This window comes from Pristiophorus japonicus, chromosome 14 (genome assembly GCF_044704955.1).
Source record: "Pristiophorus japonicus isolate sPriJap1 chromosome 14, sPriJap1.hap1, whole genome shotgun sequence".
NCBI classification, from domain to species: Eukaryota; Metazoa; Chordata; class Chondrichthyes; family Pristiophoridae; genus Pristiophorus; species Pristiophorus japonicus.
The window spans coordinates 56607744-56621245 of NC_091990.1; the positions used below are offsets into that span (position 1 = coordinate 56607744).

The window sequence follows — 13502 nt, forward strand, 5'->3', positions numbered from 1 at the left end:
CCTTGACAGTTTGGCTATGTTCCAAGTGTCACAGTCCCACTGGATCATCGTCGCTTTGATATCTCCAGGTTAACGGAGGGCCACTCCACAACCTCCTCCAATCCGGAGTGGGTCGGCGTTCCTTCCTGACCTGATTCCCAAGCTTCAGTGCCCGGTTTACAGGCACTTTGTCTCTGAGATGGTCGAGGGGACCAAAGAGAGTCAGGTGGGTGATGTGGCCAAAGTGGGTGAGGTAGCCAAAGTGGGTGAGCTGGCCAAGGTGGGTGAGGTGACCAAAGAGGGCTCAGTGGGTTCGGTAACCAAAGAGAGCTTGGTGGGCGAGGTGACCAAAGTGGGTGAGGTGGGTGAGATGGCCAAAGAGGGTTCGGTGGGTGAGGTGACCAAAGAGGGCCCTAAGTAGATGAAGTCGTTCACAGCCTCCACCATTTGCCCATCAACTTGAATGTCTTGTATTAAATTGAGTGTTTTTACGTTTCAAGTCAATATAGACAGAAATGCTACTCTCCTGTTGAAATCTGTATGACAGTACCAGTGTGCCATTAGTGGTCTCACCAGTAATATGGAAATCCCACACCTTGGTCAGGCTGAATTTGTCCTTAGGATTTTGAAACGGCAGAATTTGTTTTACTCTCTCCTCAATTATTTTTTTTTTGTAAGGTCATCCTGAACTTGGCAGCACAACAACAGGGTGCTGAACAACCTCACTGCTGGAGAGCTAGCAGGAGCTCCGTTTGTAACTACAATGTCGGCAATTGTTTCAGTCAAGTGCAGGCTGGGTTTTGGAGTTGCTGTTGATCTTATGATATGTTCTCCTCGGGATCAGCTCTCTGTCCTGATGTGTCTCTGTGGTAACACGTCAAACGTCACGGCTTTTAAAAATAATCAGAGCGCAACAAGCCTTAGGTTGGTGGTCAAATCGCTGCACTCCTGTTGCCTTTTCTATCTGACGGATTTGGACTATTTCTGGAGATGACGGTGTTTGCTTATCCTGAGAGAAAATATTTAACCGTATGAGCACAAACCCAGTAGTTTAGAGCGCAGCTCCACATACTAAAATATTTAAAAATTCCTGGGCCATCGACAGTAAATATAACCACCAGGGTTGGAGGGACAAAAATCTGGAGCAGTGATCAGTGTTTACTGATTTTCCAGTTCAATGATGGTTTTTGAGGCCTGAGTGTAAAGTTTGCAAAGTGTAACTTCTATACTGAGTTTCTGCTATGACCTTGCCCAATAATCCATCGCATTCCTCTCTTGTCTTAAAATCAAGGCAGATTTAGAGATACGGAGTAGTTCTTATTTTGTATTGAATCACGATGACTGACTTGGCAGATTATTGCCAGATGTGAGCTCCGGAACTACCAATGGTTTGTTTGCACAGCAGCAATTCATCAAACTTGGTTCCTGCTCTTGACAGTAGACCGAGCCCGTCGATACCGTGATGTGCAGTGTGCCCACTGGATATATCTCACCTAGGGCTTTCATTTGCTCCGTGTACTATTTTTGCAACCATAGAATTTTATAGCACAGAAGGTCATTTGCCCCAATGTACCAGAGATGATTGGGTAACTCCCCTGTCAATCACACCTGGACAGTGACTGGGATTAAGTTTACGTGCATAATTTGTGTTATGTAATGACCCTCCACTCACTGTGTTTTGCTGGAGAAATCGCCCTGCATTTATCAGGAGACTTTAAGTCAGGAGTTCTATGTGCTATAAGCATGTGGAGACTCTGTTTAAATAGATTCTGTTTGCAGAGTAAAATAAAGACTTGCATTTATATAGCGCCTTTCACGACCATCGGACGTCTCAAAGTGCTTTATAGCCAATGAAGGACTTTTGAAATGTAGTCGCTGAATGGACTTGGTTAGCTGTAAGTTCTGCGGTATGTCCCGTCCACCTTAAAATCATTGGCTGGCACATTGGAGTTGATATTAACCCCCCACAATGGGCGTGAGATGGTTGGGTGGGGATTGAAAATTAAAAATCGGGGGACCTTCTACGTTTGCACCTGCTGGCATTTTTTTTTTTACAGTGGCGGGTTGCGTGTGTCCTGTCTTGGAGAGACAGGACACCTCATTGCAATATTGAAATCAGACTTCCACAACTGAGGGCCGGGTTTCCCAGGGTTCGGGAAATCCGGCAGCAAAATGAATGCAGCAGCTGCCGGTTGCAGCAGGGTTAGTGCTTTTTAGAGCAGGGAGTGCTCCCCCCGGCAACCTCAAGCAAACCATTGTCCTACCTTCTGCTGTTCACGGCTTCTCTTGCAACCACAATCGTCACCTCCCTCCCCTATAACCCCCTATCTTTCCCGATTTGCCGGTGACCTTTCCACCGTATGTTTAATTTGGCCGGCTGATGGGCGGGAACCTGACAATCATAACATTAAATTCACCAATGAAGTACTTTTGATATGTAGTCACTGTTGTAATGTGGGAAATGCAGCAGCCAATTTGCTCTCGGCGAGCTCCATAAACAGCAATGAGATAATTTATTGGGCCAAGAGTTTGCAGTCAGAGGCATACCTCCACAGCATGCCTCTGACCTGCGAAAGAATTCCGAACGTAGCTACTGGCGGAGGGCGGCGTAAGGGCCCATGGAGCCCAGGGACGCAGGCGGTACAGAAGCATACTTGGAATCACGTGGGCCCGTTCCTCCAATCGCAAAGCAGAATTCCATTTTAATCATTTCCGAAGGGAGTCCCCTAATGAGATGTAATGGAATCCCGAAATCTGATCCAATTACAATTGGCAGAATTGGAATTTTATTTGGAATAACCTCATTGCACCAACCTCACTTAAAAATAAATTTTTTTGTTAATAAGTTTAGACATGATTAAAACTGTAATCCAGGCCAATGTTTGCAGGAACCCATTTGATACAGTATATGTGTATAATTTACGATCTGAATATGTTAAATTAATGCCTTAGCTTATTCCCTTACTCTGATGCCTGTTTGCATCAACCGTACACATTTCCATGCGCAATTTCTGGCCAGTCGGTGGGCGAATAGCCCAATTCTGCGCCAGTGATTGCTTTTTTGTGGCCGTGCTGATGGCCTGTCGATGTGTACGGTTGACAGACTGCAAGTTCCGGATTTCGTGCATGCCCATGTGGAAATCCTAAACTTGCAGTAGATTTCAAAGGAGCTATGGCGGCATACTCTGAGAGGACAGAGCCATACCGACCACAGGCCATCCTGTCTGTGATGTTGGGTGAGGGATAAATATTGGCCTGGACACCAGGGAGACCTCCTCTTGCTCTTTTCAAAATAATGACATGGGATCGTTTACATCCACCTGACGGAGGCCTTGGTGTAACATCTCGTCCAAAAGACGGCACCTCCAACAGTGCAGCACTCCCTCAGGGCTGAATTGGGATTGTCAGCCTAGATTTTGTGCTCAAGTCTCTGGAGTGGGACTTGAACCCACAAACTCACTCTGAGGTGAGAGTGCTGCCCACTGAGCCACAGCCAAGTGGATCAATACCTTCTGGTACCAGCTGCAGCTCCTGAAGTACTGAGTCAAATTTGGCAAATGCTCCATAGCTGCCTGGCCCATGTTTCCTTGGGAAGGGACACTCATCTCCTCACTGCTGGGAGTGAGAACTGCACCAGCCTATCAGCAGCAGGAATTCCCTCACCAGCCAACAAATCCAAGCCTAATTGCCCTGTTACTGGTCAGCTAATGTTGCAACATTAATCTGTAAGAAATGTCACAGGAACGTATGGGGTACTCTGTGTGGTGCGAGTTAGCTGGTTAGACATTCAGGGAAGCCAATATATCATGTTAACACTCCCCTCTTCCTCAGCCTTCTGTCCATATGAAAAGGCAACAACCCAACTCATTAACGTTCCTAAAATTTTCTTGACTGTTGATTTAGTGTAATGTAAGTATACTATGTAAAATCTGGCACATCTGAAGTAGCATGTGCGGAATTATTTAAAACAAAATTCCATACATTGCAGTGGTTACATTCCACAGAATTAGAAAACCACAGTGGGAATGTCAGTCAGTTCAAAAATACACAAGTTTTCCAAAATCTTGCCTGGTTTGGGGCTCCAAGATTTGCTTAAACTCAATCCACTTGGTATATTATACTGCCTTGCGAATGTACCCTCCTGTATAATTAGCAATCCCACTCTGCCCCCTGTCCTCACCCCAATCTATCCCCAGTCCTGCCCCCCCTCCCCATACTGTTCCCACTCTGCCTCCCATCCTGTCCTGTCCTGCCCCCACTCTGCCCCCCAACCCCCCCGTCCTGTCCCCACTCTGCCTCCCGTCCTGCCCCCACGCCCCCCCACCATCCTGTCTCCACTCTACCCCCTATTCTGCCTACTATCCAGTGTTGTTCTGTGCCAGAGGTGACGATCCTTATTTTTCTGCTCACCCAGCTGAGGGATGTCGGTGCTGAGGAATGGAGTATTTTACGTACCCGGTGTCAGCATCAAGCACTCCCAGGGCAAATGGTGATCACCCACTCCAGAATAAAGCTTCCTCCACGTTTCCTCAATTTCAGCATTTCCCGGGATTTCAGAAGAGGAGCCTCTACTACATCTGAGTAACATTTCCATCAGCTATCTTGTGGCCTTTCTGGATGAGATTGCCAATTAGTGTCGAATTAGCTGTGATCATGGGGGCTGGGTTGGCTCATTTCACATTGGACCCTTGTAGTCAGAGAATAAACCTTTCATTGATCAGCACCCTGCTCACAGCGGTGACATGACAAGTGAAGCCAATGTAGGATCCATGACTAAGTTTTATGGCGCCTTTCACTTCACACTAAAATTAACTAAAAATTCATAATTAAATCACCAACTATCAACGTTCCTTCACCAACTATTCCCAGACTGTGAGTTGCCCCAACAGACCACAACTGATGTGGTTCCAATTCCAACAAATAGAGTGAGCATTGATGGCCTTTTCATATGCTCGTCTCTTTTATTGTTCAGGCTAGTGGCTCTCAATTGGCCACGGGGTCTGCATACTGACATTAAATTACTCCCTCATTAAAATGTGTTTTTTTCAAATTGAGGCTGAGATGAATTCAGTGTTTCCTGTGAGAATCTGGATTCTCCCAGGCTGAGAGGCAATCGATATCTCATTGGTATCCCAGAGTATTTCGAGGACATGGCTCAGACTGGGCTGCAAAGTCCACTTGCAATAAATCTTCCTGTTTTTTTTTTCCCCACGTAGTCTCAGCCCAGATATTTAATTGGGGTTTGTGCTGATCTGAATTGCTGTACAATCTTACTCGTTATGTGTACAAGGTACTTGGTGGGAGTCTTCTGGTTGCAAAGTTTATTCTGTGCATCAGGAGGAACCAAGATTGTGAAACTCTCCTTTTTATTAACGGTAATATTTTTGCTTCATGGGTTCTTAATAGCAATGTGTTGCTGTGAATTCTTAAGAATTAGTTGGTTTATTAACAAAGGTTTAACAATCACACTACACATTACCAGTTCATCTGCCTCATCGTGGATCCCCTGAACCCAACTGGCTGGGGTTTGATTGAGTCTTGTGAACATCACGTGACTGGCTAAGCCACTCCCAACTCTACAACTATTTTAAGTAGAACTTTAAATCAAGTGTCCCCTTTTGGCAAGGGCACTAGAACTCAACTTTAACAAAAACTTAGATCAAATAAAAATGTGGTTGCTGGGAGTGATGATGCACTTCAGTCCCTCCGGCGGCCACCTCTCGCGAAAGGCCGCGAGCGTACCGGTGGACACCGCGTGCTCCATCTACAGGGACACCCTGGCTCGGATGTAACCGTGGAAGAGAGGCTGGCAGTCGGGCTGAATGACCCCCTCGACCGGCCGCTGCCTGGCCCAGCTGATACCCCCTTGGCCACGCCCAGGAACAGTCGCACCAAGGAGGCCCTCTGACCTGCTTAGTCCTTGAGCCTCTAAGATTAATCTCTGCTGCGAGCAATCCAGCAGAGAAATCATTACGGTCATAAAGAAAATTGTGTTTTTTCTTTTCATTTGCATTGAAGAAGGGGAAAAAAGGTTGTTTGACTGACAGTCAAGAATCATCCAGTCGGGTAATGAGGAGCCTGTTCACTTTCCGATTGGTGGGGGAAGCAGTGCCGAGCGACCAATGGCGGGAGTGTGGGGGCGGGGCAGTTGGAGGCGACAGGTCATGTGATGAAACCTCAAAATGCATCCAATCCAGCTGGCAACCCCAATTCCTGGTGTCCATTCCAGGAGGAAGTTCAGCCCCCTGCAACCCCTCAATCGCTGTGAGTGAAATGAGAATTTTACTTAACGATTTGCTTGTTGCTTGTTGCTTGTCTGTAAACAAACCAGACGGCAGCAGAAACATTAACTCAGCCCCAAACACAGGGGTCCCTGCTGGCTCAGATGGGATTTACAGCCTCCGGAGGGATACTGAGCTGTACCAGGCACAAGGCCATGAGTTCAAGCCCCAGTCAGTGCTGGCTCTACTGATCGGCAATGGTAGCTGGGCGTGGCAATGTCGAGGAAAAGCCAGGCAGGGTTCCTGCTCCTGATTGTTGTCCTGTAACCCCTGATGGAAAGTGTGCGTGGAATTCTCTGCCCCAGAGAGCTGTGGATGCTGAGTCTTTGAGTATATTCAAGGCTGAGATCGACAGATATTAGGAAATCGAGGGATATGGAGATTGAGCAGTGTTAATGTATGCTCCCCTGTGCGGAGGGGAGCGGGCAGGTCGGATGGCCTCCTCGTAGGACTGCTCCTGGGCATGGCCAAGGTGGCTATCAGCCGGTCTAGGCAGTGGCCGGTCGAGGGGTTCATTCAGCCCGACTGCCTGCCTCTCTTCCGCGGTTACATGGAGCACGCGGTGTCCACCGATACGCTCACGGCCTTCCGTGAGAGGTGGGCGCCGGAGGGACTGGAGTGCATCATCACCCCTGGCAACTGAATTTTAATTTGATGTTTGTCTAAAGTTTAATTTGTTTGTTGTGCTGGTTTCAGTGTCCCCCGCCCCCGCCCCCCCCTCCCTTTTGAGCCAGGGGGCACGTATATAATTTCTCTTTTTTTAGTGCCTAAAGAAAAAAAAAAAGAGGACACTGGAAAAACATTTATTTTGGAGTGTGACCCTGCCCCCCCCCTTGCAGGGGGCATTTGTTTAAAGTGCGCAACTAAAATAGTTGAACTGGTAATGTGTAGTGTGATTGTTAAACCTGTTGTAATAAATCAACTAGTTTTTAATAGCAAAGAACCCATGAAGCAAATACATCACAGGCGGGAAAGTGGAGTTGAGGTCGATGATCAACCATGATCTCATTGAATGGCGGAGCAGGCTCGAGGGGCCGTATGGCCTACTCCTTCTCCTAATTCTTATGTTGTTATGGAGAGAGTGTGCATGAGGAGAGGATTGGGCTTGATGGTATTAGTCCACTGACACTCACTGAAGGATGGTGATTTGGACAGGATACAGAAGATACCAGTGCTTATGAAACTGCATGTTCCTCAATTCTGCCGTCATCACCCCTCCTTTTTTAAAAAAAAAAACAACCCTTGACCCCACTGTGCTTGCAAGCTACCGCCCCATCTCCAACTTCCCGTTCTTCTCCAAAGTCCTTGAACGTGTTGTCGCCTCCCAAATCCGTGCCCATCTTTCCCCGAACTCCATGTTTGAATCCCTTCAATCTGGTCACTGCACCTGCCACAGTACCGGAAAGGTTCTCATCAGTCACAAATGACATCCTTTGTGACTATAACAAAGGTAAACTATCCCTCCTCGTCCTTCTCGACCAGTCCACAGCTGGTTGACCACTCCATCCTCCTCCAACACCTCTCCACTGTCGTCCAGCTGGGTGGAACTCGCCTAGTTCCATTCTTATCTATCTAATCGTAGCCAGAAAATCACCTGTTTGTCCCCACTAGATTTGACTATTCCAACGTGCACCTGGCTGGCCTCTCACATTCTACCCTACATAAAATTGAGGTCATCCAAAACTCAGCAGCCCGTGTCCTAACTTGCACCAAGTACCACTCACCCATCACTCCTGTACTCAGTGACCTACGTTGGCTAAGCAACACCTCGATTTTAAAATTCTCATCCTTATTTACAAATCCTCTCCTTATCTCTGTAATCTCCTTTAGCCCCACAACCCCCTGAAATGTCTGTGCTCCTCAAATTCTGTCCTCTTGAGCATCCCTGATTATAACTGCTCAACCATTGGTGGCCGTGCCTTCAGCTGCCTGGGCCCCAAGCTCCGGAACTCCCTCCCTAAACCTCTCCACCTCTCCAACTCTCTTTCCTCCTTTAAGACGCTCCTTAAAATCTATCTCTTTGACCATCTGCTGTCATTTCTTCTTATATGGCTCAGAGTCAAATTTATTTTTTCTTAAAACACTCCTGTGAAATGCCTTGGGACGTTTTACTCCATTAAAGGCGCTATATAAATACAAGTTGTTGTTGTGGTATTTTATTCCATTTTTTTCCCCTCCGCTCCTGAAAGTGATGTTTAAAATCTAATCGCTTTGGAAAGCAACATCACCAGGCATTGAACCGATGACATCTGGTAAATGTTAATAAACAAACTTACTGCACTTTGACAATAACCCTTATCGGAAGACCATTTAAACACCCCCCCACAGTTTCTCAGGAGACTCAGTAGCAACTGTTTGATTTGGAAATCAAGTCCCCAAACATTTTGATGAGAAGTTAGAGGTTAAAGACACCGGGAAATATTTGTAACTTCTGTCTCCAGCCAAGAATGTCTACCAAGCCCAGAGATTGGGAACTGGGAACTGCATTCCACAGTGACCACTGGGCATTGAAAAGCAATAGAAATAACTGGGTTGGTTTAATGTAGAACATGTGCTGTCCTTTAGATATGTTAACATAGCTCCGTTATTGCAATAGTATTTTTTCATTGTCAAACAGTTCGGCTGGGTGTAATGTGATCGTCGTGTTATAGGTGCTTGTTACTGCTGGTGTTCTTTCCATTGAGTGGTACAACGATTTACATCCCTTCTCGGGCCATTTTCTTTTAATTCATTCTCGGGAATCCCTGAATTGATGCAACGGAATGGTTTGCTAGGCTGCTTCACTGGGCAGTTAAGAGTCAACCACATTGGTGTGGGAATGGAGTCACATAGAGGCCAGACCGGGTAAGGATGGCAGGCTTCCTTCCCCAAAGGCTGTTATACTTACCCAATTCCCTTTTGAAAGCTGTGATTGAGTCTGCCTCCACCACCCTTTCCGGCAGTGCATTCCAGATCCTAATCACTCGCTGTGTAAAAAAAAGTGCATCCTCCTGTCACCTTTGGTTCTTTGCCAATCGCCTTAAACCTGTGTCCTCTGGTTTTTGACCCTTCGGCCAATGGGAACAGTTTCTCTCTCTCTACTCTGACCAGACCCCTTATGATTTTGAACACCTCTATCAAATCTCCTCTCAACCTTCTCCGCTCTAAGGCGAGCAAGCCTAGCTTCTCTGGTCTATCAACATAACTGAAGCCCCTCATCCCTGGAACCATTCTGGTAAATCTTGCCTGCACCCTCTCGAAGGCCTTTAGGAAGGATGTAAAGTGTGGTGCCCAGAATTGGACATAATACTCCAGTTGGGTTTTGATGACAATCTGACAGCTTGATGGTCTCTTTTACTGATACGAGTACAGAGTACTTGGTGTGCAATAACTCAATAGACTTAGTATTGTGAACTCAATCAGGTGTGACTTGATTCTACTTTATTCGCTTTCAAAGTGAGGATTAAACATGGAGGCTTTCTTTATATACAAGGGCTGCACATGTGTCTCTGTGACCCAATGACCTCAGATGGTCGCTCCCCCTGGTGGCAGGTAAACCCAGGCATACATACATTACAACTTGGCATGTTACCAATTACCAAATGCTAACCGGTAGATACATTGTTCTCGGGTTGTGTGGTATGACACATGGGCATGGGGTGAACTGGTCATATGTGAAAATGGCAGATTTCCCCAGTGCCCCCGTGAATGGTTCCATAGCGCTGTATTATCGGCGTCCCATCTTGTCTGTGACCATCCCGGAGAATTGCACAGCCTGTTGGAGAGAGAGGACTGGCATCTCCTTCCACGGGGGCTTCAGTAGGGTGGCCAAACTTCCCGGCATGTCCTGGAGCCGCCAGGAATTGCAGATTCATCTGCTGGACACTGCTGCAAGTAATCCTGGAGAAAAATCTTACGAGGAGTAAAAAAATATATCGGAGCTGGAAGAATGGCTTTTTCACTGACAGTCAAGATTCACCCAATCGGGGAAACATTGAAACATAGAAAATAGATGCAGGAGTAGGCCATTCGGCCCTTCGAGCCTGCACCACCATTCAATAAGATCATGGCTGATCATTCCCTCAGTACCCCTTTCTTGCTTTCTCTCCATACCCCTTGATCCCCTTAACCGTAAGGGCCATATCTAACTCCCTCTTCAATATATCCAATGAACTGCCATCAACAACTCTCTGTGGCAGGGAATTCCACAGGTTAACAACTCTCTGAGTGAAGAAGTTTCTTCTCATCTCAGTCCTAAATGGTCTACCCCTTATCCTTAGACTGTGCCCCCTGGTTCTGGACTTCCCCATCATCGGGAACATTCTTCCCACATCTAACCTGTCCAGGCCCGTCAGAATCTTATACGTTTCTATGAGATCCCCCCTCATCCTTCTAAACGCCAGTGAATAAAGGCCCAGTTGATCCAGTCTCTCCTCATATGACAGTCCAGCCATCCCGGGAATCAGTCTGGTGAACCTTCGCTGCACTCCCTCAATAGCAAGAACGTCCTTCCTCAGATTAGGAGACCAAAACTAAACACAATATTCCAGGTGAGGCCCTGTACAACTGCAGTAAGACCTCCCTGCTCCTATACTCAAATTCTCTAGCCATGAAGGCCAACGTACCATTTGCTGCTTTCACCGCCTGCTGTACCTGCATGCCAACTTTCAATGACTGACGAACCATGACACCCAGGTCTCGTTGCACCTCCCCCTTTCCTAATCTGCCGCCATTCGGATAATATTGTGCCCTCGTGTTTTTGCCCCCAAAGTGGATAACCTCACATTTATCCACATTATACTGCATCTGCCATGCATTTGCCCACTCAGTAACAAAGAGTCTGTCCGCTTTCCGATTGGCACAGGAAGGCGGCGAGCTGCGAGGAGGGTGGCCAATGGTGGGAGTGTGGGGGTGGGGCTGTGAGAGGTCATGTGATGACCTCCTGGAATACACCCAACCAGAGCTGGACACCCAAGGCTCACGCCAAGCAGTGAGGGCGGGGCATGGTATTTTTGGGCAATGAGTTTGGGCGTTTAGAGGGCAGTACGCTGTGTGACCATCCCAAACTTGGATTGATATGGATTCCCTTTGACTGGAGGCCTGGGGGAGTGTGAGGGTGGGGGGCGGCGGGGGAATGGAGGGTGTACCGAAAGAGATTTTGTACATCTCCTGGTGCTTTCCCAACTCCAGACACCAAGCTGTGTGTCACAGCTGATGTAATGGGAGAGGGGAATGGGTCTTCCGACTGCTCAGGAGAGATGTGCACTGCTGTAAACAGGCTAAGTACACATCAGTTGGGACTGGGCAATGATAAAGCCTTTGTTATGTATGTAAACTTTACTAGTGTGTAAGATTGCCACCAGGGGGCGCACTTGTGGGAGACCCAAGGGTCACCTGCACACCCCGGGCAAGCAGGTATAAAAGGCAGTCTACCAAGCTGCTTCCTCACTCTGGAGTTACATTAAAGAGACCAAGGGCACAACAGTTTGAGCTTACAGTATACAGTCTTGTGGAGTTATTCTGAACATAACAGCCTTTAATGCTGAGTTTTAAATCTCTCTCAAGGTAATCCTCAAAAGAAGCAGAAGGGAAATGAGCAGAAATTGTTTTACTCAGCAAGTTGTTATGATCAGGAAGGCACTGCCTGAAAGGGCAGTGGAAGCAGATTCAATAGTAACTTTCAAAAGAGAATTGGATGAATACTCAAAGGTTTAAAAAAAAATGCAGTGTTCTGGGGATAGAGCCGGGGAGTGGGACTAATTGGATAGCTCTTTCAAAGAGCTGGCACAATGGGCCGAATGGTCTCCATCTGTGCTGTGTGATTCTACGATTGACTGCTTTTGTGTTTCTCAGAGCTTGAACGCTGGAGGAAAGAAAGGGGAAGGTGACAAGACACTACTGGATGAAGCAATGTCAGCATCGCATCACAGCGTGGGCAGTGTTATTTCTGTGTCTAGTTTACTGGGCAATGTGAACTGATCATCATCAACACCTTCCTGTTTGGATTTCTCCCTCATATCTACCTGAATCCATCATCCCAGTGAGTAAGCTCATTTATGCTAGACAATTTTTGAAGGGACAATGTATAAGATTCTGAGGGGGCTTGACAGGGTGGATGCAGAGAGGATGTTTACCCTCGTGGGGGAATCTAGAACTAGGGGCCATAGTTTCAGAATAAGGGGTCGCACATTTAAAATGGAGATGAGGAGGAATTTCCTCTCTCTCAGGGTCGTGAATCTTTGGAATTCTCTATGGCAGAGAGCTGTGGAGGCTGGGTCATTGAATACATTTAAAGTGGAGATAGACAGATTTTTGAATGATAAGGGAGTCAAGGGTTTTGGTTTCCATATTTATGAAAGGATATACTTGCTTTGGAGGCAGTTCAAAGAAGGTTCACTAGATTGATTCCGAGGATGAGGAGGTTGACTTATAAGGAAAGGTTGAGTAGGTTGGGCCTCTACTCATTGGAATTCAGAAGAATGAGAGGTGATCTTATTGAAACATATAAGATTATGAGGGGGCTTGACAAGGTGGATGCAGAGAGGATGTTTCCACTGATGGGGGAGACTAGAACTAGAGGGCATAATCTTAGAATAAGGGGTTGCTCATTTAAAACTGAGATGAGGAGAAATTTCTTCTGAGGGTTGTGAATCTGTGGAATTCGAAGCCTCAGAGAGCTGTGGAAGCTGGGACATTGAATAAATTTAAGACAGAAATAGACAGTTTGTTAAACGATAAGGGTTTATGGGCAGTGGGCGGGGAAGTGGACCTGAGTCCATGATTGGATCAGCCATGATCTTATTGAATGGCGGAGCAGGCTCGAGGGGCCGTATGGCCTACTTCTGCTCCTATTTCTTATGCTTATTGAAAAAGTTACATTAGGCTGCCTGGATGGCACCATTGGTGATTACCCCATGTCGGTGGGTCACTGAGTCCTACACACTAAGAAGCTCCTTGATTCAGTCTGTGGTCTGAGCTGATACAGCCTGATTCAGGGCCCCTCAGTTCATTTAAGGCAGATAAATAAGGCAGGGCTTCTGCCCCGATCACTTGTGCACCCCTTCCAGATCTACCAGCTGCCCATGATCCCCTACCAGCACACAGGCATAATATTTTAAACCCTTTAATGCCCAAACATTATACATTGGCACACCTTGAAGTTAACTACTTTATATAACACATTCCCACAGAGTTTTAAAGCTTCATCTGAGTAACTCATTTAAAAAAAAAAATGCAATAAATAAATAAATAAAATAATTAATG

At 46.7% G+C, this 13502-nt stretch overlaps 1 protein-coding gene across 6 annotated transcripts in view; it reads left to right on the forward strand.

Annotated features, from left to right (window-relative positions):
- The window catches only part of eva1ba (eva-1 homolog Ba (C. elegans)), a 123797-nt gene that overhangs the window by 77247 nt on the left and 33048 nt on the right, over positions 1–13502 (forward strand). For 5 of the 6 annotated variants that reach the window (XM_070899227.1, XM_070899224.1, XM_070899225.1 and 2 more), the window contains exon 2: positions 12093–12279. The gene's annotated coding sequence lies outside the window, so the exon portion shown is untranslated. Of the gene's footprint in view, positions 1–12092; positions 12284–13502 lie in introns of all 6 variants that reach the window. The other variant, XM_070899229.1, reaches the window with a different exon arrangement.